Raw genomic sequence first — 25,743 nt, 5'->3', positions numbered from 1 at the left:
TCAGAAGCCAGGTTAGACCAGCAGTTGGGGGTCTGCTGCTGGGGGGGGGGGGTTGGCCATGTCTGGAGGGAATTTTAGATGCCACAATTTGGTGGGGGGATAGGATGCTACTGGCCCCTACCAGGTAGAAGCCCGGACGCTGCTAAACACCCTGCAGTGCATGAGACAGTCCCCCAGGAGAATTATGCAGCCCCATGTCAATAGTGTCAAGGCTGAGAACCCTGGACAACACTAACTTAATTTCCTTCGGTGAAAGTCCTACCAGACTGAAATCCAGAGGAGGCCATGGGGACTATAGGGTTCAGCATGTGTCAAGGCATAGTCAGTCCTCAGTGTCCGTGGGTTCCATGTTCATGAACTCAACCAAACACAGAGAAATGTTCAGGGAAAGAAAATTGCATCTGTCCTCAACATGCAGACTGCTTTCTTGACATCATTTCTTAGATGATACAGTGTAGCAATCACTTATTCAGCATTTTTAAGGCCTTTTAGGTATTGTAAGTAATCTAGATTTAAAATACCCAGGAGGATGTGCGCGGGTTATATATCAATACTGTGCCAGTCTGTGTAAGGGAATTGGGCATTTGTGGATTCTGGTCTCTGTAGAACTGGTCCTGGAACCAATCCTGCACAGATACCAAGGGACGATAGTATATCCCAAAAATTGCAATTAATCAGGAGGTTAGGACCTATTTTGTTCAAATAGATTTGAAAAATTGTGTTAAAGTAAGTTTTCAGTGCAGAACTTTTCAGAGTCATAAATTTGTTCATATACAGTATGTCATAGCAACTAAGGGTATTAATTTTAATCTAGTTACAGTTAAGTTGGGAGAGCTTAGATAAGTTGCTGAGCCTCCCCAACCGTAGTTCCTTCTTATGATGAAGATAATGATAGTATTGACCTCATAAGCCGGTTGCAAGGATCAAGGGACATTATGCATGGCAAGCACTCAGCTCAGTGCCTGAAACACTGAATGAATATTATCCATCATCATAATTAAGAATATCTGGACCTGCTCTGGAAACCAACTGAAGTCAATAGGAGGGAGATTACTAAATAGCATCCTAGGTCAGAGACTTTGTTTCACTTGGCTCCCAGTATGGGTGAGTCAGACGGGTATTGGGTTGCCAAAAGTTCTAATTGACAAATGCCAAATAACAGATGGAAATGGACTCGAATTCATTGGTCACCAGGGAAATGCAAAATAAAACCACAACGAGATGCCATATATAACCACCAGAAGAGCCAAAATTAAAAGAATTAATAATGCTAAGTGTTGGTGAAGATGTGGAACAATTGGAACACACACACACACACACACACACACACACACACACACACCTGGTGAAAGTATAAATTAGTACAACCCCTTTGGAAGATAGTTTATCTGCTAAGCTGAAGTTGTGCAGGATTCTTTCAGATATGCCCAACCTAAATATATACATGTATGAACCACATATGAACAAAAGCACTTATTCATAGTAGCTTTGTTTATAATTTCCAAAACTTGTATGCCCATTAACAATAGAAAAGATAAATTACAGTCCATTTATACAAATGGAATATTTTCAGCAACAGCTGCACTGCTGAACTAAACTACACGTAACGACATGAATGGATCTTACAAACACGCCATGAGTGAAATAAGTCGAGCAAAGAAAGCCCATTCCTATACTTCTATTTACATAAAATTCAAAAACCAGAAAAGTCATAGTGTTGACTGAGGTACATATTTAGGTGATAAGACTTTTAAGAAGCACAAGAAGGGCTGGTCGTGTAGCTGAAGGGTATAGCACTTGCCTAGCGTGCACAAGGCCCTGGGCTCCTACCCCACCACCTCAAAAAAAGAGAGGAGCCAGACTGAAGTTCTCTCTGGAGCAGAGAGGGGACGGTGGTGGAGATGAGGCGGAAGTGGTGGCTATTCTGTGTCTTGACTTGGGTGGTGGTGGTGTGATGTTTGGTTTGGGTTCATTGAATTGTCCTTTTTTTGTGGGTGCCCCTCTCCATAGTTGTTATATTTCAAACTAAGATGATAGTTTTAAAAACATGATCCACTCTTAAGAGGTGTTCATGGAGGTACAAGACCCGGGACAAAGGGAGAGCCCTCCATATGCCGATCAGTGTACGGCCAAAGATGGTTCCATTCTGGGTTGTTCCCAATGCTGGGCATGTGAGAGGGACGTTGATGAACTAGTCATGAAGAATGGACCAGCTAACGAAGGACCGGCATCTAGCCTAGAAGGACCAGAGACCATGTGACCCACATCTTCAGAAACATGAAGGGTTGTCGCAGGAAGACAGAGGAGGTTGATTCTGTCAACATCTGCTGGGCAGAGTGGAACCAACGTCATGGGAGGTCAATCAAGTTGAAGCAGCAGCTTTGTAACAATCAAAGGCGAACTCAGCGGAGTCCGCAGGTTCTCCAGGTGGGAGGTTCTCAGCTCCGGAAAAGCCGAGCAAAAGTAAATGTTTATCAGAAAACGAGGAACTACCTGAGTTTCTCAGTCTGAGGTGTTCGAACCCCTGAAATTAAGGCGCATGTGTGTGCATGTGCCTGTGTGGCTGTGACATGAATGTTTTGCTGGGAAAGGGTCCAGGACTTCTTTCAGCTTCTCCCAGTGTCCTATGAGCCACCCAACTAAGACACTTGGCAATCCCTGTTGTTTTCCAATGATGAGATTCTGAGGTTTTAATTATTGAAAGGAATGGCATAATATCAGGTTACCATCATAGGATTAGAAGTCAAGTTCAGGGCCAACGGCCAGTTCTTACGGGACCAAGTTTATAGAGTCCAGAGTCAGGGTTTCTGATTTGAATCTGGAGTTGCCGTTTACTGGTTGTGGGTTCTTGGGCAAGTTGCTTAATTTCTTTGACCTCAATTTCCTCTAATACAGGGACAATAATGTCCTTCCTGGGGGTTGTAATAATGACAGAATACGTTGATCCAGGCTTAGGAAGGTGTCTGGTAAACATGGAGTGAATGGGACTTTAAAAGCCCACTGCAGATATCAACTGTTATTTTGATTACTTAATAGTTTATCTCAGCTGAAATAAGCAGTTGTTCATAATAAACCAAAAGGGCAGGGAATTTAATTAAATTCTGGGTAAATTTTTAAAGAAAACATCTTCCAACATCCCCGGGAGAGCCAAGATAGCAAGCGAACCCCGCCCCGGCGGTTCATGATGCTTATTTCATAGGTTTAGGCCGTCAGAGATGCAGCCTCAGCACCTCAATCAAACGATGAGAACCCAGGACCAGACAGGGGACGGGCCTTGCCCAGGGCCACACATCTACAAGAGTCCCAAAAACAGAACAGGGAGGGCGAGAAACCCCTTTGGAGTATTTGGCCTCGTTCCATACTTTAGAGACAAGAACAATATAATAAATAAATATAATAACAATAATAATAGAATAGTCCCCCCAACCCAGGGGAGATTCATTCCAAGACCCCCAGCCGATGCCTGAAACCATTGACAGTAGCAAACCCCATATCTACAGCACTGCACAGCTTGGCATGTCCAGATTGCCAGAGTCACCACCCTGGTGCTTAAGATCATTAAGTAAAAGGGGGGTGACCTGAAGACAAGCACTACATGCAGTACCTACAGAGCAGGTCGGCACCTGAGACAGCTACCAAGTGACAGGCAGTGGTGTACACAGCATGGATACACTGGACAAAGGGAGAATTCACACCCAGGGCAGCTTGGAACAGGACGGGACACGATTTTACCACACTACACAGAACAACGTGCAATATAAGGCTTATGCATTATTTGTTTCTGGAACTGGTCATTTAATATTTTCAAATCACAGTTGACCACAGAAAGTAAAACCACAGAGCCATACGTGGTGGTGCTTGCCTGTGATCCCACTGACTCAGGAGGCTGAGGCAGGAGAATCACAAGTTCAAAGGCAGCCTCAGCCACTTAGCGAGGAGGCTCTCAGCAACATCGTGAGACCCTGTCTCTAAATAAAAAATGAAAAGAGCTGGGGATGTTCAATTCCTGGTACCAAAAAAAAAAAGAAAGAAAGAAAGTAAAACTAGAGATAAGAGGAGACTACAATCACTTCAGTGATAAAATGAATGCTCTACTGATGTGTACATTCACTAGTGCAGTCTCATAACAAGCCAACAAGGTAGGCTCTGCTGGCACCTCCTTCTTACGGATGGGGAAACCGAGGCACAGACAGGCTCTGGTGGAGTTGGAGCACAACCCCAGACGGCCTGGCTGAGCTCAGGACTGACAAGACGACAGGCTAGTAAGCCGAGACGCCTGTGTCCCAACAATTCCGCCTGCACGCACAGGGTTTCTCGTCCTCCTAAGAGGGACAGGGTTGAGTCACCCCTGCAACAGCCCTGTCCGTCCTGGGAGGACGGGCGGCAGCTCTGGATGTGACATTTCCGGCAGCCCCGGCATCGCCTCCTTGGCCCGGGTGGCTCCTGTCACCCGACCTGGACTGGGATCCCTTCTCCTAGGCTGACTCACCTAATGAGCTTTCCTGGCACAATCCGCTTTTGAAGTGGGAGGAGGTGGCTCAGTGCTGGACCGAGCAGAAGAAAATGAAGTGGCGCCCAGGGGACCCGTGAGGAATCACAACTGGAGGCCGCCAGAGAGGAGGGGCCGTGTGTCTCGTGGTCGGCAGAGGCCAGGCCCAGGGAGAGCAAGGAGAGGCCTCGGCCACGTGGTGTGCAGGGGAGCAGTGGGGAAGGGGACCTGTCCCACCCCAGGAGGAAAGGAGGCGCACATCACCCACGTCCCTCCTCTGCCCTCTCGCCTCCCCTGCACCCACTTCCTGTCACCACCAGCCTCACTGGGTCTCTGCTTCTCTTGAGCAGTATGGCCCCTTAGACGGGCATCTGTTGGTCCTTCACCACTCGATCAAGGTCCTGGGCCCTGGGGTCCCCTGTCAGAGCCTCTGGCATAAGGTTGTCCCTCCTCAATGAAAGACGTACAATCAGACCTGGTGGTTCATGGATTTCACCTCGATGCCCGAGATCCATCTGTGACCCCAAAATGCCCCCTCAGGAGGCTTCCGTGGTCCTTCATGGACATCGGCTGACGGGGGAGAAACTTGAGTGGAGCAAGGTGCCACCCTGCCTTCTTGTTCCAGCTCTCGTACTGTAAACAGCCCTCCCCAAGTTCTGGTGCCGTGTTGACCCATCTTCATACTTTATTTCCCACTGCTTAAAATGCCCCCCAAGTGTAGGGCTGAAGTGCCGTCTAGTGGCCCTAAGCCATGCTCCATTTCTATATGGGAAAAACGCAGGTAGCAGGTAAGTCAGTCTTGCTCAGGCACGCCCTGCAGCACTGAGGTGAGTGCAGGGTGGTGGATCAGCAGTATATCTTAAACAAGGGTCTTCCAATAGAAATACTCATAAAACAAAGCTATGTATGATCAGTCAGTGACCATGTTGTCACCTGAGGCTTCAAGGAACCTAACCCTGTACTTCTCCTTGGAGCAATGCTTTCTTATTTGCTAATTCAGTGTTCGCTGCATGCCTACATGATGGACAGGTCATCACTGCCATGAAGAGGGATAATCACTTTGTGTATGTCACACAGAAAAACAGACACACAACCCGTAAACAGTCCTTATGTTTTCTTTCTGCCTGTGAATGCTAAAATACCATGCTTCTGAGCCCAGAGCAAACAGGAATCTGTCACTCTGTCTAGCCTGATAACTGTCATGGATCACAGAGCCATTTTTCGACTCATGGCAATTGCTCCACCACCTCCCACATCCTTACATCGCCCCTGGCTCACTAGAAAGAGCCCTGGCTTGGGTTCAGGCAGCCTGGGTTGTCCTGCCAGCCCTGCACCCCCAGGACCAGCAGTGTCCCTATGGGCCAGTCACATAACCATAGTGCAGTCTCTCCACACTCAGTGATGCATGACTGTCCTCACCCCATCCCTTGGAAGAGCAGGTGAGGGAATGCGTTAAAAGCAGGAAGCTCTCTGGGTCTGGTAGCACACGCCTGTGATCCCAGCAGCTTGGGAGGATGAGGCAGGAGGATTACAAGTTCAAAGCCAGCCTCAACAATTTAGTGAGATGCTAACCAATTCAGTGAGACCCTGTTTCTAAATAAAATACAAAAAGAGGTTGGGGATGTGGCTCAGTGGTAGAGTGCTTGCCTCGCATGTACAAGGGTTTATGCCCCAGGGTTCAATCCCTGGTACCAAAAGAACAAAAAGGGGGGGGTGGCTGGGGATGTAGATCAGTGGTCGAGTGCTTGCCTCGTGTGCACAAGGTCCTGGGTTCAACCCCCAGGACCACTATATATATATATATATATATATATATAAAGCAGGAACCTCCGCATAACTGTGGTGTGGGGAGGACAGCTGAGGAGAGTGTGGGCCTTGGACTTCAATGCTATCCCCAGGTTGTAAGTTGGCCCCTGCCATCCTCCAGCTCTGTGACCTTCGGCAAATTTCTTCAGAGGGTGGACACAGGCGAGAGGGAAGGGCATGCCCAGTTCCTGAGCACCCTGGGCCAGGCCCTGTGCCTGTTTGTCCTCTCCTCTGACCCCTAGAGGCTCCGCACAGGCTCCTGCTAAGGCCACAGGTACGTACCAGCTGGAGCAGGATTGCAGCCAAGGCCGGCAGGTCCTTGGCCCTTTTCTTTGGGCTGACAGAAACCCTCCGGGACGCCCTGGTAGAATCATCTCTTCCCATTGCAAGGCAACGAGCCAACTTAATTGCAGAGTGGATTCATGAAGAATTCCGCCAGGCCCCACCTCCGAAGCTCGTCAGTACCTTGGAGACAAGCACTGACCTTTACAGATGACCTGCTCTTGTGTCTTGGTTCACTGAGCTCACACCAGGCCCGCGGCCAAGACCAGGAACAGGCCTCTCGAGGGGTGACGAGAATGCTGACTACCAGCTCAGGCACCGTGTTCTGAAGACAGCCTGCACCCCCACCACCTCCGAGCCCCATTTTCCCAAGAGGTACAGAGGCCCAGGAACAGCCTCATTTGGAAGGAGTAAGTCACCTGCTGTCAGGAGAACACTCACCCCCTCCGTGAAATACACCGGGTATCGTTATTTTTTTTAAACTGACAACCTTGAGGGTCACAAGATTACCAATTCTTCCTTTTCTCTGTCATCCTGGTGATTCCTGTCCACCCTGCCTGCCTTGTGCATAAAGAAGGCCAGCAAAGCTTTGCCTCGGAGGCCTTGAGAAAGAGGAGGTGCACCTGCCACCTAGCGGGGTGGGGAGCCCTGTCATCGCCACAGTCTGCCCAGGGGTCTGGTGGAAGCTCCAGGCAGTCCTTTGAGGTGCTATCGTGATACCCATTTCACAGATGAGATAAGCTGAGATCAAGGAGGAGAGAAGACCCGCATTAGGTTGCACCTCCCACGCCCACGTTCTTTTTGTGGGTTCTGATGCTCATGCCAGGAGAAGGGGGGCCTCCAGAGAGTTCCACCAGCCCATTGAGAACACAGCCCATGAGTCTGTTGGGGCCTTCACTGACCCAAATGGTCAGGCATGGCCCCTCTGACTGTCAGCAGGCAGGAGAAGGGGTGTCTGGAGACAGGAGCAGCGCCCCACCTCCGTGGGGCCTGGGGCACTGGGCTGCTGACAGCGGGCAGCGGCAGGCATTTTTGTCCAGGAAGGCCAGGGAGGCTGTAAACTGTGGGCTTGTTCCACTGTGAGTGTGTGTGCTGGCGGGGGGCGGGGGCGGGGGGGTGTTAGACGCGACTACCTGAATGAAGCACAGTTCTCAGGTGCCGTGAAGCCACCAAAGAAATGACACAGCACCGCAGAGCCCGTCTCTTGCCCTGACTCCTGGCCTCAGCCCAGGAAATCTCGGCAGCAACACCCCTTCCTCCTTCCAGGGCTGAGGCCTGAAATGTGCAGGAGGGGTGTGGTGGGGCAGGGGATGCTGTTCAGCCTTTTCCTCCTCATGTCACGTAAAGAAAATGGTGGCATTTACACAATTCAGCAGGTGGATGGAGAAAGCTGCTGGAGCTGACCAGCAGGGCCTGGGGCCCCCAGCCACCTAGAGATAACAGCAAAGGCGCCTGTTGGGAGGGGTTGAGTTATGGGCCGAGCGAGTCTAGCCCGGGAGGCGGACAGGCCTCTCAGCAACACTCGGAGCTTCCTCAAAATGCCGGATGCAAACCTGTCCCCAGACCTGCTGGATCGGATGGGCACTTGCATTTTAACAAGATTCCCAGGTGAGTCCCAGGCTGCTCTGCTCAGCCAGCGTGGAACCCAGGGATGCAAACTCAGATGCGCAAGGGAACAGGCGACTCCCATAATGACACAGGAGCCCAGCTGGAGACTGGTGACCAAGAAAAGCCACGACCAGCCAACAAGGGCAGCCACGACTCAGCTCCAGCCAGTGGGAGCTGAGAGACCATACAGCCCAGGGGTCCCTGGTCTTCTGATTCTAAGAAGTCAATTTCCTGAGTCTCCAATATGATCTTAAGTAATCTTAAAGTCTTTCAAAATATGGTCTATGTCCAATAAAACAGTCACTGAACCTTGGAGAAGTTCAAGGCTTCGAACTGCAGACACTTGAGTTTGACCTTGGAGCCTAAGGCAGGTCAGCCCAGGTCAGCCACTTTCTAAGTATATAACCTTAGACAAGCATTTGACTAGAATCTTTCTCATCGATAAAATGGCCCCAACAAATCCCCCCATTGAGTGAGGGGTTACCCTGCGAGTAAAGCATTTTTTTAAATCTGTAGATAAACATGCTGTTCACGTCGCGATACCTGAGGGCTTCCTAAACTTCCCTGTGCACCCAGGTCACCTAGGGCTCCCGTTAAGATGCAGATTCTTGTCCACTAGGCCTGGGGTGGGGCCTGTCTGGGGTTCTGCATTTCTAACAAGCTCCCAGGTAATGCTGATGCTGCTACTTCGTGATCCAGGTCAGAGGTCAGCAAACTGGCTCAGCACAGAGCCAGATGGTAGATATTTCAGCTTGTGATCTCCATCATAGCTGCTCCGTCCGCTCTGCGGTACAAAGCCACACGGGCGATATGTCAATGAATGAATGTGACCATGTGCCAATAGAACTTTATTTATGGACACTGAAATCTCAGTTTCATGTTTTTCATAGAATATCGCTCTTTTAATTTATTTTCCATTATTTAAAAAGGAGGCAGCAGCAACAGGGAGGGCTGGAAGGATCAGCTTCGGCCCTGGGGGGGGGGCGTTCGCTCACTCCAGCCTAGGGTCATCTTTAACTCAGCCTGGTCCTCTTCTTTCCCGGCTAGACTGGGGACCCCATGGGTCATAAGCTGCACCCGCTGTTCCCTCCCCATACAGCCAGGGCCTGGGCATGGCCAGCTGCCCTCCACAGTGAGCAGGAGCAGGGAGCTGCAGGCTGACACGGGCCTGGAAGCTCCCTTCCCTTCCAGTCAATCTCACAGTCACATTTGTCACTCTGTAAAGTGTGCTAGAAAGAATCAGTGACCCCAGCACTCAGTAACTACAGTGGGAGACTTGATTTATTAGGGGAAAGCAGTGGAAGGAACCGGCAACCTGATAAGAGGATAATAGACAGCCCCCGGCAGCCATCAAGCCCTCCCTGTTCCTGCTGCCCTCCACCACCCCTTCCGGCACGTCCTTTGGGCCGGGTCTCTTGACCTTCAGAAGCCTTGGGAAGGGGCAGAGTCTTCCGAGGGTCTGAATGTTAGAGTCCTCCCTAAATTCTAAAGCAGGACCCTGGTACGGGAGGCACCGCATGGAGAGGTAGGGCCTTTGGAAGTGATGAGGTCGGGGGGCTCCTCCTGAATGGAGTCGGTGCTCGTAAGAGAAGTCGAGGGAGCCCCCTCGCCTCTTCAGCCGTGGGAGGACGCAGGGATGGGCACATCTGGGAGGCCCTCATCAGACACGGAATCTGCTAAGCTTGATCCTGGACTTCCCGACCCCCAGAACTGTGAACAATAAGTATCTGCACTTATAAGTGACACAGTTTAAGGTCGTTCCTAGAGAAGCCCACATGGACTAGGGCATGGCTGTTGTGTTCATTCAATAAATATTGGGGGGTTTGGTGCCCAGCTATTTAAAGTTAAGGAGTCAATAAATGTTCACCTTATATTTTGACAAATACTTTGTGAACATTTGTTACCTTCCTAATGTTACGTTCTAATGACATTATGAGTAACGTAACAAATAACATCCTGTAACATTTGTTATGCAAGCCAGGGGCTAGATGTGGGGTGGAGGACTCTTGATTAGGATCCAGACATGGCTCCCTGCAGGAAATTTACTTACGCAAGTCAGAAACACACCTAGTGGACACTCTATGGCAGAGCCTGGCCAACTCCCGCCCACAGGCTAAATCCAGCCACCCCCAAACACGCACACCTGGTTTTGCTCATAAAGTTTTATTGCAACATGGCCCTGCTTATTTGCATACATATTGCTGATGGCAGCTTTTACACTATGCTGTCAGACTTGAATCGTTTTTACAGACTGCAAAGCTCAAAATATTTACCACTGGACTCTCTAGAAAGTTTGCCAATCCCTGGCCTAATACAATGATTTTCCAAAATTTTGTAGAGCAACCTCAATGAGTAATACATTTTGCCCTGCCCCTCAACTCCCAGATACCAGAGAGAGAGAGAGAGAGAGAGAGAAAGCTTCACAGACTAATACTTGTCTTTACCATGTGCACAGCATTCTGGTATTCCCTGATCCAGTGTATTTCTTTCTTTGAGACGTTAGTTGTGACCCAGTCAATTGACTGACCCATTTCAAACCCACAGTCGGAAAAGCCCAGGGTTTACTGGAAAGTAAATCACATCCGTCGGTTCATGGATTCATCTACGGATTCCCCTCTACGTGTCGGGCACTGATTCTAGCACTGGAGATTCGACTTCCAGCACCACGAAGCTCCTGTCCCCGCAGAGCTGACACTCTAGGGGAGAGACAGGTGGTTAAAGAATGACCAACACATCTGTGACACGTCAGGTGACAAGAAGGGCCCTGAAGAAGAGAGATGCTTTGGGGGAGGGAGGGAGGGAGCGTGATGGAGCTGTGATGGGGGACTTTCTTCAAAGGAAGCGTGGGCCACCCAGGGGTGGAGAAAGACAGGGAAAGAGAGACACCAGCAGACGAGCCCCTGGGGCAGGAGCTGCTCCTGGAGCTCAGGGACAGGCAGGAGGCCAGGGGCTGCAGCGTTTGATGTAGGAAAGGGCAGGTCATGAGCTCTGAGGCGGGAGACAGGTGGTGGCCCAAGACCATGCAGACCGAGTGCCCAATCAGAGCAGAATGAAATAAGTCCTGCCGCGGAAATACAAGCCAAGCGCTGAGAAGGGCTTACAGTGAAGCCGAGCCTCGATGGAGGACGATGGCCCGCGATTTACCCGTTTATCCATAGAGCAGGTGACGTGGAGAGAGACACTGGCTGAGGCACGTGGACATATGATCAGACCCAGAGGCATGGTGCCTCCCTGGGGTGGGACGGCAGCCCTGTGAGCAAATGCAGGTTAAGAATCCCTGACCCGAAAGGCTTGGGACTCCAAGAGTTTTAGATTTCAGATTTAGTCCCATTTTTGGAATATTTGCATATAAGTAATGAAATATCTGGGGAATGAGACCCAAGTCTAAACCCACAATTCATGTTTCATATAGACCTTATGCACACAGTCTGAAGGTAACTTTTTTTTACCTGAATTTGACCGTGACTCATCACCTGAGGACGGGTATAGAATTTTCCACTCATGGCAGCATGTCAGCTCAAAAATTTTCAGATTTTGGAGCATTCCAGATGTTTAAATAGGGATGCTCAACCTGTATTTGCATATTCATAATGAGAGATCTTGGGGATGGGACACAAGCCTAAACATAAACTTCATTTGCGTGCAGTAAACTCCACAGACACAAAGCCTAAAGCTAATTTTATGTAACATTTTTAGTAATTTTGTGCATAAAAAACATTTCATGGTTTGGAATTTTCTACTGGTAGAGTCACATAAATGCTCAAAAAGTTTCTGATTTGGGGCATTTTGGATTTCAGATTTTGGAATTAGGGACGCTCAACCTGCAATTAAATCCTCACAGAAGGAAGTGTCAAGGGAACTGGGAGCGCCTTGGAAGGGTTCCAGGGAAGACCTCCAAAAGATGAGATGGATAATTGCAGGCAGAGAACAGCAGTGACAAGCATCAGGGAGGAGTGGAGATGGGGAGGAGGAGAGGAGAGGGCCGGGACCCCCAGGGAGGAACCGCAGCAGTTCAGAGAAGAAGGTAAGGGTTTGACTCCAGGCAGGAACGGAAGCAGTGAGCCAAGAGATGACGATACAGCTAGGTGACATGGGACAGGCAGCACTGAACGGACCTGGGGACTGACTGGATGCCAGGCAGGTGAAGGAAATCAAGAACATCACCCAGAACGTCTCTAGTTCATGACTCGGGAGCCAGTGGCGGCTGAAGAAGACCCCCTTCTCAGACCTGGGCTCCCTGCTCTTGGTCCTGCTCTTCAGAGGAAGGCGCCCTCGGCCTGGCCCCTTCATGGCTCCCAGGGGTCAGGTTTCAAGAGATTTCCAAAGGCATGGAGAAAGGGAGTGTTCATGATTTTAATACATTGAATACATAGTCTTTGATATGCTGGTGTATTGTCAGCTTTTTGTCACTGTGAACAAAAGGCCTGACTAGAACAACTTAGAGGAAGAAAAGTCTATTTGAGGCTCATGGTTTCAGGAGTCTCAGTCAATGGTCAGTGACTCCATAGCTCTGAGCCTGAAGTGAGGCAGAACATCATGGCAGAAGGGTGTGGCAGAGGGGAGCAGCTCAGCTCATGCACCCAGGAAGGAGAGAGAGAGAGAGAGAGAGAGAGAGAGAGAGAGAGAGAGAGAGAGAGAATAGGTGGGGGGAGCTCATGAGCACAAGGATCCAGGGACAGGATATAATCCCCAAGACACACCCATTGACCTACTTTCTCTGGCCACACCCCACCTGCCCACAGTTACCATCCAGTTGTCCATTCAAATTATTAATCCATCAAATGGATCAATCCACTGATGAGGTCATAGCTCTCATTATCTAATCATTTCACCTCTGAACATTCCTTAATTAACACATGAGTTTTAGGGGGGGACACCTCATATCTACACCATAATAACTAGGTTAAATAAAATATACTATTACAATCAATTTCACTCATTTCTTTTTATACTTTTAGTGTGACTACTAGAAAACATGACTTTTCTGAAATTCATAATTGTAACTTATTAAATGTATCATTTCTAATTCATAACTGAAGCTCCCATAGACTTTGAACCACACCCCTGCCATTTGCTAGCTGAGTGGACTTGGGAACGTAACTTAGAACAATGCCTGGCAAACGGAAGACCCTCCAGAAGGTTGGCCATGGTTCAAGAGGCCGCCTTGCTCTGCAGCTGGGAGCTCTAAGGCCAGACAGCCCAGGAGGCATCCTCCTCCCCTGCGCCCCAGCTGTGTGACCTGGAGCAAGTGACTCAGCCCTCCCTGCGCCTTGGTTTCCTCATCTGCACCAGCACGGGACTTGGCCCAGTGTAAAGGAGTCCCGGACATGGCAGGCCTGCAGTGAGCGCTGAGCGGACGGTTCTAGGGTTGACTTCCATGTTGGGTGTTCAAAATGATAACCAGTTCGAGGTCTTCATGGGCCAATTCTTGTTTTCCAATTCTAGAATCAGGCAACACTTCATTTCACAAAATAGAATAAGGGTTCCAACGAGACAATCGGAGGAAGTTTTTATATATAGAGAGAGACATCGAGGGGCTGGAGGAAAGAGAAAGAAAACAAAGAGGGGAGTGGTCATTCCAAAGTCACTGTCCTTGTAAGGCAGGGACAGGGAACAACCGAAACGAAACTGATTGATATCAGGTCACTTGACTGTGGAAGGGCTGAGGAAGAGGGAACTTCGTTATGACAACTGAAAATGACCCATTTGGGAACCTTGGCGATCCGCTTCTAATCCTGATTGTTCACAAGGGAGATCAACAGCCTCACCCCGCGTGGTGACTGGGACTGCAGCAGGAGTGACCCCATGTTCATTTTCAGCCTGGTCTTCCGGGGCCTGTGGAGGCGCTGAGTCCAAAGCCCAGCAGGCACCCCTCAGGGATCTCTCTGCTCCAGGCCGGCCCCTCCCTCCATTCCCCAGGTGGCTGCTGAAATAGGGGATCCCAAAACTCAGGAGCGGTTCTCACGTCCCTCTGCTTAAAACCCAACCATGACGCCATGCCGTCCCCCAGTCAGACCTGTGGACACAAAGATCCACGTAACCCATCAGTTCTGCAGGGTCCTCTGGGCACACACCTCCTCGCTCGCACCTCGGGCTCCTGTCACACCAAGCGTCTCACTGCCCCGTGCTTCTCTCTCTCTCCCCTTCATTTTTACCTACATCTGTCTCGACCTCATTGACACCAGACTCAGCTCAAGAGTTTCCGGAACTTCTCCCCTGTCCTCAGTTGGCTTGTCCGCCCCACGCACACTTTGTACCCGCATTGTGCCAACGCAGAATCCCGGGGCCCATCCGTAACACACTGGTGCACTGGTGGCCTGTCTCATTTCCCTTACGGACTGTGAGCCTCTTAGGAGTAATAATGATGATGAATTTATTAAGCACGTACCATGTGCCAAGCACCGGCCTGAGGACTCCGCATGGGTTGACTTACCCGACCCTCCTCCTGTGATGCCTCTGAGGTGGATTCTGACAACCGCTCCGCAGCTGAGGGAGCAGGAGGGGGTCACTGGCATAATCCACTCCAGCATTTAATGAGTCGGAGTTCAAACCCGGCCGAGCTGACTTGAGATGCCGCACGCTTAACCTCAGTTTACTTTCTTGCTGTTGTCGTTTTTCTCGGTGGTGCTGGGAACCAGCTCGGGGCCTTGCTCGTGTTCTTCCTCCGATCCCACTAAGCTCTATCTGCAGCCTCAATTTACTTTCATAACCTAAACTCCTGTGGTTGACTTTGAGCTGACAGTTCCCAGGGAGAGCTGCTTCCCCGAGGTCCCCAGTGTGCATTCTCCTCATCTGAGTGGGCTATGGTCCTTCTCATGAAAGCCCAGGCTGACCCCCCAACCATCGGAAGGAGGGTACATGAGCAGCTCACCTGCATACAAGACCCCGAGCAATGGAAATCGCAATCGTAGCAGGCTTGGGCACTGTTTGCCTAGCTTTGTCTATCCGTATTATAACCTGGAACCCCAGCTGGAGAGGAGAGAGACCCCTGTATTCTCCTGTTGAGTGGAAAGGAAGGAGTGGGGGTAGCTCTAAAGAAGTGCTGGTAGAGCCGGTCAAGTCCAGTATCCAGTGTTGGGCACTGTGCATGAGAGATCAGACATAGGGGGTGCTGGACAGAGACCTGGCCCATGGCAGGGGCAGAGGACTGCATGGGTGGGTGATGCTTCTCCAAACCAACCCAGATGGCACAATTCTCAGACCCCAACGGGGAGACACAAGGGTCCCCTTGAGTAAAGGACAGATTTCATGAGTCCTTCAGAGAGCCTTCTGGCCCCCTAGCCTGACATGGCCAGGGAGCCGTGCAGGGTGGATGGTGAAAGGCAGGAGGCAAGTTCCAGGGGGCTGGAGAAGTGTCAGCATCTCTCAGAACTTCCCAGAAGGGTGCCGTTAGGTATCGTCATGTGTGGTCTCTTAGGAGGAGCCACTGACTGAGGGGCTGGGTGGGGAGCTGTCTTGGACAGAACGGGCACTTCTCTGTCTGACAACAGAGATTGGAGGCTTCATTACAGGACATTGACCCGCTCCGCTTCACCCCTCCAAAGTGCTTCTCCAGTGGTCAGCCCTGATGCTGGCTCTGGGTGGGGGGAGACAGGGGAAGAAATCTGAAAAGCCAAATGTACCTTTCAGTATGAATAAAGATCCTGAAGACTGGGGTCTAGATGAGCAGGCCAGTGGGCTTCTCAATACCCGTCCCCAGAATTAGACAGACCTGCCCATCAACCAGGCAGCGTTGGGCCCTAAGGGTGTCCCCACAAAGGAGCCTGTTGGCATAAAATAACAACTCTGCTCTAAAGGAAATAAGAAAGTCGTTTCTCCTGAGTCAAATATGAGAGGCCATGGCCCAGGGACATGGATTCCAGTTACCCTGAATGTCGTATCCGGCTGTGGAAGAGGTTACATGAACGTCTAGAGCCACAGAAAAAAAATCGTAAAACACACATTCAAGACCCTTTGGTGGGATCGTTTGGTGGTTGGGCGACCGCTGGTCTTTCCCGCGGGTATCAGGTGGGACACCCATGGGTTAGGGACGCTGGAGGTCTGCTAGGCTTCACCACGCATTCTGAGAGGTTCACCCAACAGTCATGAGAATCTTAGGTCAAGTCCAAGGTTGATAGCGAATGGCTGCTTCCCCGGGATAACGGCAGGTCTCTGCCTGCGACACTCCATTCCTCACAACCACAGGTTCCGCTCCCACGGGGTCAAGTCTACTGATCTTCAGGGTCAAGGCGACTTCTTCAGAGCACCCCTGCTTCCCAGGTCAGAAACCCGCCATTGGAGAGCAGAGCAGATTGCACACTCATCGTGGGAAAAGAGGAAGGGGAGGCGAAGAGGCTTCCCACGGACACCCGCGGGCCAGCGAAGCCAGCCGGGGGCCAGGAGCAGTGAGCACACCCACCCTGAGTCGAGACTGTTTGGCTAAAGTAAGGGGAAATTCCACCTCCGACTGGACCGGCTTTGACATCAGGAAGACCCTGGGACAAGGCCGGGCTGGGGCCTGAAGTCAGAGAGGCCCCAGGTCATTTCCATCTCCTCTCACCAGCCCCAGGGCCAGCTTCCTTTCAAACCCGGTCCCCTGTCTGTGCTGGCTGCACCCTGGGCTGCTCAGGTCCCTGTGTGTGGAGGAATACAGACCTGGAGAAGACGTCCTTTCCACCAGAGGAGGCCGGTCCACAAGGACCTCGGATGGTGGACGCACAGATACTTGCTTCCCCCCTAAAACCTGCTCTTTCCCCAGCCTTTTCCATGTGCGAAGGGAGAAAGGACCAACCTTCCAGTTGTCCCAAGCCCACAGCCAGAGCCCTCCTTCCGTCCTGCATTCCCTCATACCACACATTCCACCCACCAGCAAATACTTTCAGCACCACCTGAAAAATATTTCTAGAATCTGCGTCCCTGTTCAGGCCACTGTCGACTCTCGCTGCGTTCTTAACCAGCTTTCCAAGGTCCCCCTGCTCTTCAGCCGTTCAGAGGAAAATCTGATCCTTGCCATGGCTCTTGGACCCCGTGTGACCCAACCCTATTTTCTGCTCAGCCTCCCCCCATGCTCCCTTGGCCCACTCACTGGTCTCTCAATGGTCCATCAATGGTCTCTCTGCATTCTTCGAGGACAGCACCATCTCCAGCCCCAGACCTGGGCACTTGCGTTCTTTGCCTGGATCCTTGGGATCGGCTTGCAACCGGTACCTGCGCTGCCCTTAGGTCTGTGCTAATGCCTCCTTCAAGGAAGCTGCCCTTAGGTCTGTGCTAATGCCTCCTTCAAGGGAAAACTCCCACAAGCCCCACAGGAAGTAGCCTCACCCTGACCTGCTGTGATCCCCGTTCCCTTTGGCCTGACTTATTCTCCTGTAACACCCATGCCACCTAATACACGGGGTTCTTTGTCTTTCCACCCAACCCTGTCATTATATCCCTGGTACCTATGACCGTGCTTGGCTCATAGCTGGGGCTCAGTAACATCTGTCAAGTGAATGACTAGGCTTTCGAGTACAAAAGATCTCAGGTGGAATCTCAGTCTTCCATATGCCAACTGCAGGTCCTGCAGCCAATTACAGAAACTTTCTGGGTCTTATGGTTTGGATATGAGGTGTCCCCTGAAAAACTCACATGCTCAGCAATGCAGGAATGTTCAGAGGTGAAATGATTCAGTTATGAGAGCTGTAACCTCATCAGTGGATTAATCCACTTGATGGATTAATAATTTGAAGGGACTACTGGGTGGGAACTGTAGGTGAGTGGGGTGTGGCTGGAGAAAGAAGGTCAGTGGGTGTGTCTTTGGGGATTATATCCTGTCCCTGGCTCCTTGGCTCCCTGGGCTCATGAGCTCCCCCAACCCTTCTCTCTCTCTCTCTCTCTCTCTCTCTCTCTCTCTCTCTCTCTCTCTCTCCCCCTCTCTCCCCCTCCCCCCCCTCTCTCTCTCCCTCCTTCCTGGGTGCATGAGCTGAGATGCTTCCCTGGTCACCCTCTTCTCCCTGATGTTCTGCCTCACTCAGGCCCGGTGCACAGGAGTCAGCCAACCATTGACTGAGGCTTCTGAAACCATGAGCCCCAAATAAACTTTGCCCCTCTAAGCTGTTCTGGTCTTTCACTGATGAAAAACGGACTCACATACTGGGCCTCGGTTTTTCTCATATATGAAAAGGGAAAATAATAGTACTGACCTCACAGGATCATCATGGAGACTAAATGAATTACTGCACAGCTTACAGCATAGCATCTGGCACATAAAAAAACTCCCATTAGAAGCAGCTGTCACCGCCCGTCGCTGTTGTTCTTGCCGTCATCATCATTATTATTATTTATTCGCAGGCTGAGTCACATGGTCTCAGCCAGTGCCCCACCCCAGGCTCCCCAACCAGAGGTGGAGTGAGTGATTCAGGTGGTGGCAGCCTGCCCTGTGACTCAGCCACGCTGGGGTCCCCTGGCACAGGCCACCTTGGCCAAGGGGCCCTGGGGTTGAATCATCAGGACACAATTCCAGCGGGTGGGGGGGGGGGGGTACCTTGGCCATGGGTTTGGCTGGTAGCTTTGCCCTCCTGGGTCCTTCCAGGAAGAGACTGGGCACCTGCCCCAGGGTGTTCTCGGGAGCACACTTGGGCCAGCTCTGGTACATCTGTCAGTAGAGGTTTCGCGAGAGCCAGATGGGGTGAGTGGAATGGGGAAAGGGTCCGTAGAAAAGAGAAACGTCACCTTTCTCCTCTGCAGTATCCAGGGCAGAACACGGAGTTCTGAATTCATGTCCCCATTCCTCCACTTACTACCTGGACGACCTTGGACAAGTGCTTCACTTCTCTGAGCCTTGTCTGTGAAATGAAAAGGACACTTCGAGGTCACAGGGAGGACTTATTGAGTGGACTGTCTTCCTGTCCCAGATCCTTCAAAGTCTTCTCAGATCCACCCAACAAGGTCTCTGAGCTTTGGTGGCATTTGTAAAAGGAGAAAAGGAATTCCCCCCTCAACTTCCCTAACTTCAGCTCCCCCTGGAAGGGCAGGAACCAAGTCAGTGCTTCTCTCCTCCACTCATTCAGCACTGTTTATTGAGCACCTACTGCATGCCAGGTACTGTCCTAACTCCTGGGTATAGAAGTCATGATCCAGTGGGAGATACTGATGATACGCAAGTGAGCAAATAAATACTCAAATTATGATCTCTACTTAGCCCTGGGCAGGAAAAGAAGCTGTTAAATGAGAGAAAGACATGGCTCCAATATCAGAGGAAACTTCTGAGGTGGTGACATGTCAGCCAAGGATGAAAAATGAGAATGAGCGAGAGCCAGCCGCGCACTAAAGCAAGAGGGATGAACTTTCCGGGCAGAGAACAGTCTACACAAAAGCCCAAAGGGTGGAAAGAGCTCAGGTTGTTTAGGGTGTGCCAGGGAAACAGCACATGAGTGTCTCGCGGGCGGCCGGGCCGAACTCGGGATGGGGCCACACGGGGCCCACCTCCTCCTGTCCCTCCTCTCGGCCATCACATCCTGGCATCTCCTGTTCCCACTGCCGACAAACGATTGCCTCATCATATTTTTCTAGTTTTATGAGTTGTTTACAAGAACAGGGCTTGTCTGGGTCCATAGTGGCCGGAAGGCCCCCAGGCTGTTTTTGAAGATTAGATGAGATACTACATGTGAACTGCCCAGTGCAGCTCCTGGCACGTAGCCCGTGCTTGATTAAACAAAAACAAAAAAAAAAAATAGATGCGGTATTTGAAAGAATGAGTGTGAAAATGTTGAGATGAGAGCCCCCACCAGCACCCACTCTGAAGAATATTTTCACCGTTTTCATTTGCTCATTTGTTGAACCCAGAGCCTCGTGACACTAGGCCACTCTCTAGCACCGAGTTGCACCCTAGACATTGCTTTTCTTCCAGGCGAGGTCTTAATGAATCACTACAGAAAAAGGCTGATGGAGAGCTCCGGTCCCCACATGGGCTCTCCTCAGTCACTGTCCGCAGGACCCTGAGAAGTTGTCAGAGTGCCCAGGTGCAGACTCGGGGCTCAGCTTCTCCAACATTGTGGAAAGAGACCATCCATTGTCCATTTCAGACAAAGTGAGATGGAGTCCATCGCCTCGCCTGGGACGCCCTCCGCACCGGGCGGGGGGCGGGGGGCGGGGGGAGGGTGCCTCTGCAGGGCGCCCACAGTGGGGTTGATTCCAAATAACTTCCTGGGCAGGATCTGGGCCCCGTTCCCTGAGCTCATGTCAACGGGGAGATGGACCCCAGCATCCTGCCGTGGCCTCTGTCCTTGGCTGGTCACTCTCTACGTGTCTCCCAGGGACTGTCACCTCCATGGGTGCACAGGGACTGTGTCTCAGTACCTTTTCCTACAGCACTTGGGTGACATTGTCTCTCCACATGTTTAAGGACTCATCTAAACGGTGAGCTCATCCCCACTAACTACCCGCCTTGGTTTGTGCTGAAGGACAGGGTCCTGAGGCCTCCATCTTGAAGGGCCTTGAGCCCATCCTAAAGGTGCCACGTCCTTTCGATTTTCCTAAGGTGCAGACAGGTTTCAAGCGTGGACTAGAGTACTGGATGTTCCCGCCATCGGCTTCCCAACTTCCCTATTCCCTGAAGAACAGATAGGCTTGCCCACGGGGGGTCCAGCAGAGGCTTCTGGACGAGAGCCCCAAAAGAAATGAGTAACTGTGAGCCGCTAGGCACCATCAGGACAATCTGGAAGTCCCTCGTTCTCAGGAGCAGCACAGTATAGTTGAAATTCCCAAGAGAAGCACGGTCATCTTGTCATCTATCAGAAACTGGGCAGATTACTGGCCAAAGTAGTTCAGGGTGCATAGATTAGGTCACATGCCACTCACCACCATCACACCTTGGGTAAACCAGGTTTTCTAGTGACAGTTGTGTTAAAAAGCAAGTGCCACGTGAAAGTCGGGGTGGAACAGGAGACAAGGGTGAAGATGTCCAGTGGTTTGGAAATTTGTGCAGTCCACAGCATGCACACACATCCCCATTAGCATGTGATTATAGCCACTTGAAAAGGAGACAAAATTAGACAACTAACCAGCCTAGCATTTATGTAATTGTTTAAAATAAAAACAATTGTGCATTGTTTTTATTTTAAACAATTACATAAATGCTAGGCTGGTTAGTTCTTACTACTTAATATATGAAATTGTGAAATCGGTTGGCATTTCTTTGGTCCAGGGACTATTGTGAAAAAATTCTTGAGTGGGGTGGCTTAAGCTGAGAAAGTTCGAGAACCACTGCCTTAAGGTTCTTGAGGCTGAGTTGAGGCTGAGCTCCGCGGTGTACGTGGCCTGATGTCCATATTATGTACACAATGTCCATCTCAGTCCTGCCTTGCAAGTCCAGGGGCTGCTGGGCTGGTTAAAATCTCACCAGGGGTAAACAGGGGTAGCCCCTCCTCCTTTCTCCAGCCAACTAGTTCTTAATGAGCTGACGGTGCTTTGGAATGTGCTGGGTGCCTGCCTTCCTGTTATAAAAACAGAGAACAACTGTGCGTTGTGTGCCGGGTTGTGGTTTTATTATCTTGAACGAGGAGCCGCCTGGGTCTCCAGCGGCCTCTGCCAGCTAGTTTTTTCCAGAAAGAAAGCCCACAGGGCACTGTGGCGGCCCTCGGTTATTATTTTTGGTTGACATCCTCCCGCTTTGAGCTGATTTGTCAATATCCTGGGTCAGGAACCATCTCATGTAGTTCTCTTTATTTTTAAAAAACAAGTGTGTCTCAGCGTCCTCCCGGGAAGGAGCAGGCTCCACGCGGGGTCTTCGCTGGAGAACTGATGGAGGTCATTCGGCCACAGTGAGCAGCTGGCCACACTCACCTGCAGTGTTTTCTAGGAGATTGAGATCGGGCAGGGAAGTTCAGCCAGGCTCAGGCGTCTCTGTATGGGGGTTGATTCCAAACCATCTTCCGGGAAGGATCTGGGCCCCATTCCCTGAGCTCATCCCAAAGGGGAAATGGGCCACCCCTCTTCAGCCCAGGATCCTGATGTGCCCTGGATTTCCATGAGATGTCAAGTCTTGGTTCTCTGCTAGGGTTGGTGACTCTCTTTCAAAGCATCTGGCCACAGGGCCGTTGCACATCTGCTTAGGGCCCCTTTTCCCAGGAGGGAGGTCCCATGATGGGCCCCTTCATTCGTCTTTTCAGCAAATATTTATTGAGTACCTACTGTGTGCCAAGCCCTATGCTGGGCATGGTGGTATAAGAAGGAAGAAAAATAAAGAGATGCTTGTGATAAGCTAGTGCTCTTTCAGACCATTTGCATGTAGTATCTCATTTAATGTTCAACTAAAATCTGACTTTCAACAGCAAGCCAACGAGTCAGTCACATCTTGTTGATAAGGAAAGAGAGATACAGAGCTTAGTAATTCCCATTTGAACTGGGGTTTGAGCTGGTCTTTTTTTTTTTTTTTTTTTGAGAATTTATTTATTTATTTATTTTTAGTTTTCGGCGGATACAACATCTTTGTTTGTATGTGGTGCTGAGGATCGAACCCGGGCCGCACACATGCCAGGCGAGCGCTCTACCACTTGAGCCTCATCCCCAGCCCCTGAGCTGGCTTTCTTAAAGGCTCTCCTGATGCCTCTGTAGCCACACTCCAGGTCCCTGGTCTTAGGGACTTGCCTTCAGTGGAGGAGTTATCAGTCTCTTTTTCTCTTTTGATAACAAAATATCTGATGCTGGGTAATTTGTGAAGAAGGCTCCTGGTTCTAGAAGTCCGAGACCATGGCGCTGGCCTCTGGGGGACTCTTACAGTGGCCCCACAGCTGACGGCACAGGGCCTGGCAGGACAGGACCCCGGAGAGCAGGGAGGAGCCCCACCTGCTCCTTTCCATCACCCTCCCCAAGAAGGAGCCAGGCTCCCGCGGGAGCTACCTCCTCCCAGGGCAGCACCCCGTGACCAGCCACTGCCACTAGGGGCCTCCTCTTCTGGGTACCATGCCGCCTCTTAGTGCCAGCACTTTGAGGGCTGAGGTTCCAGGATTGAGCCTTTGAGGACACACTCAGACCGAATCGCCAGTCAACGCACAGACAACAGTCGTCAGAGGTGATGGGGAAACTCAAGTAACCAGGGTGCTCAGCTGGCGGGGAGGAGCTGAGCCCCAGGGAGCTGGAAAGGCCCACAGAGGGGTCGCCGGGGCTGCCCCTGAAGAAGCCAGTGGTGGGAAGGTGTCAGGGAAGGGGGCTCCAAGCAGAGGCAGGCGGCAGGCGCAGAGGCTGGGCCAAGGAGAGGAGGCCGGAAGCCGGGTCCGGCCACACAGCCTGGGCTGCTCACCGTGCAGGGCACGTACTATTTGCTGGGCGTCCCACTGAAGCTCGCACCAGATGTGCGGAGAGGGGAGGCAGCGCTGCCATGAACTATTATCTCAAAACCTCTGATCTGCAGCAGCCTCACCTGGCCATACCCGCCTGGCCAGGCTACCAGCCCTCAGCCACAGCCGCCTGCCACAGCATGCCTGGTGGGTGGCTTCTTTGTCTTCTTGCCTCAGCTCAAAGCAAGACAGGCACGTTCATATCATTTTTCTATTTTATTTTATTTTTGGTACTGAGGACTGAACGCAGGGGCACTGAACCACTCAGACATATGCCCAGCCCTTTTATTTTATCTATTTTATTTTATTTTTTGGTTGTAGAGGGACACAATACCTTTATTTATTTTATTTATTTTTATGTGTGGCTGAGAATCGAACCCAGTGCCTCACACATGAGAGGCAAGCGCCCCACCACTGAGCCACCACCCCAGACCACATCCCCAGCTCTTTCAATGCTTTATTTTTGAGACTGGATCTCACTAAATTGCTTAGAGCCTTGCTAAGTTGCTAGTGCTGGCCTGGAAACTTGTAATCCTCCTGCCTCAGCTTCTCAAGTCTCTGGGATTACAGGCCTGTACCACGGTGCCCTGCTTTGTTCACAGAATATTTCTAGAAAAGAAAAGAAATTTTATCACCAGGATGCCTGGGGTTGACAGTAAGATCTAGAATTTTTCCAGATTCTTTTTTTTTTTTTTTTTTTTTTTGTATTTTGGACTCTTTTTATCACACATGTATATTATTTTTTCAACTAAAAAACTTCGTGGTGGCGCACGCCTGTAATCCCAGCAGCTCAGGAGGCTGAGGCAGGAGAATTGCGGGTTCAAAGCCAGCCTCAGCAATTTAGTGAGGCCTTAAGCAACTCAGTGAGACCCTGTCTCTAAGTAAAATACAAAATAGGGCTGAGGATGTGGCTCAGTGGTTGAGTTCAATCCCCAGTACAAAAAAAAAAAACAAAAAAACTTTATAAAAAACAGATCAAAGTGATCCGTGGATCGCATTTTACTGGCCCTTTGTGAACTGACTTCTTTGAACTGTATTTTAAGGAAAGGACGTGAAGATGTGAGATGCCGGGACTGAATTCTGGGCTGCCCCAGATTCATCTGTCAGAGCCCTGACGCTCAACGTGATGGTGCTGGGAGACGGGCCTTGTGGGAGGTTCAGCCGAGTTCACCCGAGCGGGATATTCGCCATGGGCTCAGTGTCCTTATAAGCAGAAATACCAGACAGCTTGTCCCCACTCCCCCCACCCCTGCCCCGGGTTCAGCAAGAAGACGGCCCTCTGAAGCCAGGGCCCCACCATGCCGGCCCCCTGACCTTGGGCTCCCAGCCTCCAGAGCAAATGGAGCCTGCACAGAAAGGCCTGGGGGCGTCCAGCCTCTGCCGAGCACTCGGGGCTGGCTGACACGTGTGACATGTCCCTGGGAGGAGCTGGAGCAAGTGCTGGTTTTGCTGAAGCCGGGCTGGGGTTCTCTTAGCACCGCGGCCCTTTTCCTCTTGGAGGGGACTGACCCAAGCTGCCTTTCTTCCAGTGGACACACACCAAAGGGGTCAGCCTCGCCACACATCACCAGACGCCCTTCCAACCTTATCCTCGGTGCGGATCTGGGTCCTCACCATTTGTCTTTTTCCTTTAGTCCTGCTGTTCTCTCGGTTTTTTTTTTTTATGGAAATTCTCAAACACACACAAAAGAAAGGGAAATGGCAAACTGGAGCCCAGAGCAACCACCAAGCTCAACCTCAGCCCCTGGGGGCCAGTTTGGTCCTGCACGTGCCCCCCCGCCACACACACACACACACACACACACACACTTCCTCTCAGACACCAGATACCTTTCTTCACTTTTGGAAAAGGAGATCTGATCCTTATAAAACTCACCCTTCCAAAGTATGTGATTCAGCAGCCATTCAGTGTCTTCACAAGAAGAGCCCATCGCCACCCCAGCCTTCCAGGACACCCCTCTGCCCACGCCCGCAGCCAGTGCCCGTCCCCCTCCCACAGTTCGTGGTAACCCTCTTCTGCTGCACCTCTGTGGGTCACTGGATGATTTTAAGGCAGATCCTAGAGAGCATGCCATCTCACCCATCAATATTCCAGAACGTATTTCTGAAACAAAACCTTCTCTGTTCTTCCTTTTTGGGGGGAAGGGGGCGGTACCAGGGGCACTCTACCATGGAGCCACATCCCCAGCCCTATTTTGTATTTTATTTAGAGACAGGGTCTCACGGAGTTGCTTAGCGCCTCACTGAGTTGCTGAGGCTGACTTT

At 50.9% G+C, this 25,743-nt stretch overlaps 1 protein-coding gene across 2 annotated transcripts in view; it reads left to right on the top strand.

The window, feature by feature from the left end:
• Positions 1-25,743, top strand: part of Syn3 (synapsin III) — a 374,313-nt gene that overhangs the window by 317,579 nt on the left and 30,991 nt on the right. The window lies entirely within an intron of this gene.

The sequence above is a fragment of the Callospermophilus lateralis genome, chromosome 4 (assembly GCF_048772815.1).
Source record: "Callospermophilus lateralis isolate mCalLat2 chromosome 4, mCalLat2.hap1, whole genome shotgun sequence".
Classification (NCBI taxonomy): domain Eukaryota; kingdom Metazoa; phylum Chordata; class Mammalia; order Rodentia; family Sciuridae; genus Callospermophilus; species Callospermophilus lateralis.
The sequence above is the reverse complement of the archived record's forward strand: the minus strand, read 5'-3'. Positions and strand labels throughout refer to the sequence as shown.